Source organism: Macaca nemestrina, chromosome 17, assembly GCF_043159975.1.
Source record: "Macaca nemestrina isolate mMacNem1 chromosome 17, mMacNem.hap1, whole genome shotgun sequence".
Lineage (NCBI taxonomy): Eukaryota > Metazoa > Chordata > Mammalia > Primates > Cercopithecidae > Macaca > Macaca nemestrina.
This window is the reverse complement of record NC_092141.1, coordinates 36,940,506-36,946,505: the sequence shown is the minus strand read 5'-3', so window position 1 is coordinate 36,946,505 and position 6,000 is coordinate 36,940,506. Positions and strand designations below refer to the sequence as shown.

The following is a 6,000-nucleotide window of genomic DNA, read 5'->3' as shown; positions in this document are numbered from 1 at the left end:
GAGAACATGTGGTATTTGGTTTTCTGCTCCTGCATTAGTTTGTTGAGGATAATGGCTTCCAGTTCCATCCATGTTTCTGCAAAGGACATGATCTCATGCCTTTTTATGACTGCAGGGGTATTACTTAAATATGCATAAAATACTCATGGGGAGCAGAGGAGAGGTGACCTCGGGTTGCATACTGAGTGGATGGGAACATCCTTATCTCAGATAAGCATACTCAGACTGACTGACCCACCAGCTTCTCAAGCCCAGAGACCTACTCTGCTTGCAAAGGTAATTTGCAATGTGCTTACAAAACTATACCCTTAATAGACTCTATATAAAGGCTGGAACAATGTCGCTGAAAAATAAATGTTACCAGGGACCTGGAGAGGAGGAATGGTGACAGCAGAGGAATAGAATGAGCTTGGAATTCAAAGACACACAACACCAAACAGCAACGTGATGACTCCTCTAGGTCTTATTTTCAGAGTAAAAGAAGCAGCAGGCGCACCTGTAGATTCAGGTGAAGGTGCAGAAGGAGACTATGCAGCCATGGGTAACAACTTACAAGGAAATGGTCTTGTTATCTGTATAGTGGTGTCACTCTGGCTGAATGTCAATTACAGTGATTACTTAAAGGCCATTCACATTCACCTGATAGGGCTGGGAGTCCTGTGGGTGAGAGGTGGGGAGGGGATTCCTGCTCACCTTGAAATCCGAGCTCTGCACCAGGAAGCAGAGGTCAAAGGGCATCCCCTTCTGGAGGGCATGTGCATCTTCCTCTCCTCGGGCCCCCATCTTCTTTTCTGCCTCCTGTTGCACACCACGTACCCTCCGTCTTCAAACCGAGGGTTGAAGTGGAAGGCAAGGTTGTTTCCACTGAAGCCGGTCTGAAAGTCCACAGCAAACCTAGGCCCAGGGAAAGCAAATAGTCTTCTGTGGCATGGCCGAGGAGGGCCTCGGCGCCTCTGCCCTGCGTTTGTCTGGGATCTTGCATAGAACCTGCCTGGCAGACACTGCTTGGTTGGCATCCTTTTTGTTTCTCTAATTTGAATCCAATGTGTTTTTGTGCAATTATTGCATTTTGCCTTTACAGCATGATTTTCTAAAAATAAGTAGAAAATGGTTAAGGAAAAGTGCTGGCATCAGCAAACAAGAAGCATAGGTCTTGGAAAGTGATTACCAATTGGTACCAAAGATGGAAGTTGCTAAGCACACCTAGAAGAGACAGCCTTCCATGCCAGTGGACACTTGTTGGAGGCCAGCACTTGCCTAAGTGGGAAAGAAGAGAACAAATGTAAAGAGCATGTGAAATTGGGTCCGGGCGCAGTGGCTCACGCCTGTAATCACCACACTTTGGGAGGCTGAGGCAGGCAGATCACTTGAGCCCAGGAGTGGAAGACCAGCCTGAGCAACAAAGCGAGATCTCATCTCTACTTTATACATATATATACACACACACACACACACACATATATATATGCATATATGCACACACACATATATACACACACACATACACACACACACATATATATACACATATATACACACACACATATATATACATACACACATATATATACACACACATATATATATAAAATTAGCTAGGCATCATGATGCATGCCTATAGTCCCAGCTGCTTGGGGGGCCGAGATGCGAGGATCTCTTGAGCCCAGGAATTCGAGGCTGCAGTGAGCTATGATCGTACCACTGCACTCCAGCCTGGGTGAAAGAAAAGAGTCCCTGACTCAAAAGAAAACAATTAATTAATTAAATGAATAAATGGAGAAGATTGCATTAGAAATATCTCTGCTTGTATTTTTTCCTTTGGAGTCCTTCAGCTTCACCCCTATAGTCCTTTGGAAATTCCTGCCCCAAGGAAGGGAGAGGCAGAAAGCTCCTGAGAGGAGAGCGCCCTCTGAGGTAGGATCTGTCTGTTCCACAGGATGGGAGTGGGAAGCCCTCCTGGTGCTGGGAGGTGGGGGAGGCAGAGGGACAGGGAGAGAGGAAGGGGTGGAAGATGAGAGGCTTGGTCCTGATTCCCCTCGTTGCAGGGTTCACGGGGATCGGGGCCTCCCTGCCCTTGGCATCTCCTGGGGGCACTGCAGGCTCTCAGAGAAGTCCCACAGCAGCATGGCAATGGCAGAGGAGGTCACCAAGAATCTAGGTGGCCGAGCTGAGGTTGAACTGGGATCTGCGAGGCCCAGAAGGTCTTAAGGAGAGGTCCCCTGGGACTGAGGCAGAAAGGCTTCCGAGAGAGAGCCATGAGACCAGAGGCTCTTCTGTGGGCCCCGCAGACTTCAGCAGGCAGCCACCCGTGCTCTCCCACCAAGCCAGGAGAGAGCTGTGTGCCACGTGGTCGGGGTTCCTTGGCAGGGGTCAGCCAGGCCTGTGTGAGGGTCTAGAGCCCTCCTAGCCCCTGAGAAGCCATGTGAGCTCCTCTCTGTTCCCAGTCAGCCCACCTTGGGAGGGAGGAGGGGGTGGGAAACTGCCCTGATACAATGTTAGTATTTTGAATTGACTTAGTAGTTTCCAGAAAAGGCCTTGAAATCAAAAGAGACCAAATTACTTTGGATGTCAATTTTCAGTATTTTCTTTTCTTTTTTTTTTTTTTGAGGCGGAGTCTCGCTCTGTCGCCCAGGCTGGAGTGCAGTGGGGCGATCTCGGCTCACTGCAAGCTCCGCCTCCCGGGTTCCCGCCATTCTCCTGCCTCAGCCTCCCGAGTAGCTGGGACTACAGGCGCCGCCACCACGCCCGGCTAATTTTTTTTTGTATTTTTAGTGGAGACGGGGTTTCATTGTGTTAGCCAGGATGGTCTCGATCTCCTGACCTCGTGATCCGCCCGTCTCGGCCTCCCAAAGTGCTGGGATTACAGGCTTGAGCCACCGCGCCCGGCCCAATTTTCAGTATTTTCACGTCAGCAGAAGGAGAGCTTCAGAGTGGATGAGAGCAGTATGGGAAATGGAAGAGGTTTGATTTTTGTAACTCTTAGTCACAGTGTGCAAGGTTCAACTCAGAACATAATCCTCCAACTCTGACCATCCCACTCCCTCCTTAGACCGCCAGCTCCCAGGGCCCCATTCATCCCGGAGTCCAGGTTAATGGCGCCCCTGGCTGCAGGTTGTGCCTGCAGAGTGCTGTCCTGTGGCATGGGTTAGGTACGCAATGGGCCTCCCCTGAGCCAGGCACGTGAGCTTGGATGTTGTTGTTTGAACTAACCCAGGCTCCCAGGCAATGGTTTACTAAGGGATGAGGCTGCAGTGAAACATTTCCATCCATTACACACACATCTGCTTCCACTGGAGCTGAGAACTGTCCCATTGACAGTGATCTGAAGTGTGTCCTGGAGACCCCCTTGCATAGTCCCAGAAAAGGGGACAGCCTGCAGGGAAAAGGTGTGGGGCCATCAGTCAGGTGGCCGGCCTCCCGTTTGCTCCCCTCCAGCGCTAGTCAGTGGTCGGCCTGGGTGTGACAGCACCATGCGAAGGGATGGGGTGGGGCTGTGACCAGCATAGATGAAGTCTCAGCCCCACGGGTCTTAGGGTCCCATGTGGAGGCAGACACAAATCCAATTAGTTACTCAGACAGTCTAAGCTTGTGATAAGGAGAAGCCTGGCCGTGAGAGACGCGACAGGGAGCTGAGCTTGTGTGAGAGTCTGAGAGGCGGTGGAGGCTGCATCAGGAACGCACCAGGCTGAAGGCCTTCCTTCCAGGCAGGGAAGAGGCAGGCAGATGCCCTGGGCTGGTAAGGAACTAGGTAGTAATGGGGGCTGCTGGACCTCATGCCAAGCTCCCAGTAAAGCGCCCAGGGCCCTGGCTGGAGACTCGGGAGGCCCAAGGGAACAAAGGGACCCATCAAGGGTCTGCAGGTTCCACGAGAGGGTCACATGAGAGGCACAAGAAGAAGGCATGTCCCTCTCCCCACCACCACCATATAACGATGGCCACCGTGACCTTTGCCCTCCTGGCCACCGTCAGCAGAGTCTCTTCCCAGGTGCCGTCTGCAGCCATGGGGCAGCCGCCTCCTCTGCTTCTGCCCCTGGGCTCTCCATTCCTTCCCTCAGGCCCTCAGCAGCCCCAAACTCAAGCGTAGTTTCCGCACCCGTCCCAGGCCCCACGGGCTACCACTTTGTCAAATTCTCTCTTCCGGGGTTCTTTAAAGGAGCGATGGGCCATGGTGAGGATGCATCGCTTCAGAGTCAGGTCTGAATCCTAGCTCTGCTGCTCATGACCTGAGTGGCCTTGGGAAGCCTACTTCACCTCTCTTTGCCTCAGTTTCCTCATCTGTAAAATGGGAAGGTGTTTCTCCTACTGCATGTGACTGATGATTTCATGAGAAAAGGCCTGTGGAAGAGACTGGCACATAGGAGATGCTTCTCCACTGTCACCCACCCCCCACCTTGTTCTCTCTGAGCAAAATTCACAAACTGATACTTCCAGTTTTCAAAGTTTATTCCGAAATGCCTCATATCCAGTGTGGTTCTATAACCCGCATTAAAGCACAGTTCTATCTCCTGGCTGATTTTCACATTCTTCAAGTTTTTAATGTCTTCTCTAAAATCTCCTTTATGTCAATTTCCAACACAAATTAAATGCCTAAAGGAGCCAGGCAGGTGATGTGTTATGAGTCAGATGGCCAGGTAGGGAGTGGTGGGGACTGTGGCAAAGTAGACATCACACCCCTCACCTGAAAAGTCAACATCTACTCAGCGCTAACCAGTGATTACCATCTGGGCCCAGGATTGGCAGAACCTCCACATATTTAAGATGAGATAGAAACCTGGATTTTTTTTTCTGTAGCATTTTCTAATTTCTTGGAGGAAAATTTTTGTCAAAACAGATTAAGTAAAAGTTCCTGGCTAGGCACAGTGGCTCACATCCATAATCCCAGCACACTGGGAGGCCGAGGCAAAACAATCATTTGAGCCCAGGAGTTTGAGGCCAGCCTGGGCAACATAGTGGGACCCCCCCATCTCTACAAAAAATTTAAAAATTAGCCAGATGTGGTGGTGAACACCTTTAACCAGTTAGTTGGAAGGCTGAGGTGGGAGGATCACGTGAGCCTGGGAGGTCGAGGCTGTAGTGAGCCACAGTCACACCACTGCACTCCAGCCTGGGCAACAAAGGGAGACCCTGTCTCAAATGAAACTCCCCAAATTCCCATATTATAGAGATACACAGTGAAATATTTGCAATGGAATGGTATCTCTGGATTTGCTTCCACATATCTGAAGGTAGGAAGGGAAGCAAGCGAGGGAGGGTATAGGATGAAGCAAGATAGGCCTGAGTTGATCGCTGTTGGAGCAGAGTGATGGGTGTGTGTTGTTGATGGTACAATTCCCTCTGCATGTTTGAATTTCCTATAATAACAAGTTAGAAGAAACACTGTGAAGGCCAAACAGAAAACACCTGCCAGCCAAATTCAGCCTACTGCCCACTGCTTTCTGGTCTGTATTGTTGAGTTGTGTGACCACACAGAACCCTGGGAAATCCGTCCTCGCTCAGTGTACACACCTGGCTCCGTGAAAGCCCCAGGAAATCTGGGATCTGACTCAGACAGACTCTGCTCCCCATGGATTTGAGGGGGTGTCTTTTGTTGCCCCTCAGGTCAGGTCTGAACTCTGCCATTAAGTACTTTAGTGACCTCAAGCAAATCACAGCTTCTCTGTGTCTCTGACTTCTCTTTCTTGTCTCTGTCTACACCCGCAGTGTGGGGGAAGGAGAGTCAGCCTGATCCAATTACAGACCAGCACAGCCTAGGATTGGGAAGTCTGTTGTCCCTGAAACATGTCTGTGGAACATTTTTCCCCTTGTCTGTTTGTGGAGGCCTGTGATTCTCTCCAGAGCCTTTCACACTATCATAAGAGTCAACGCTGGAAATACACACCCTCCTGGGAAGCATGCGGCCTCCACTCAAGCGTATTCACACCACAGCGTCTAGAATTGAAGGCAGAGCATGACGGACATGGGCTCGCAAGTACATACAAGGCTTAACTAAGGAAGCCAGGA

The 6,000-nt window shown here is 50.5% G+C and overlaps 1 long non-coding RNA gene across 1 annotated transcript in view; it reads right to left on the bottom strand.

The window, feature by feature from the left end:
- LOC139359353 (uncharacterized) overlaps window positions 1-6,000 on the bottom strand; it is a 47,042-nt gene that overhangs the window by 96 nt on the left and 40,946 nt on the right. The window contains exon 5 of the long non-coding RNA XR_011615273.1: window positions 1-894. This exon is cut by the window's left edge and continues 96 nt beyond it. This is a non-coding gene — a long non-coding RNA (uncharacterized lncRNA). The remainder of the gene's footprint in view (window positions 895-6,000) is intronic.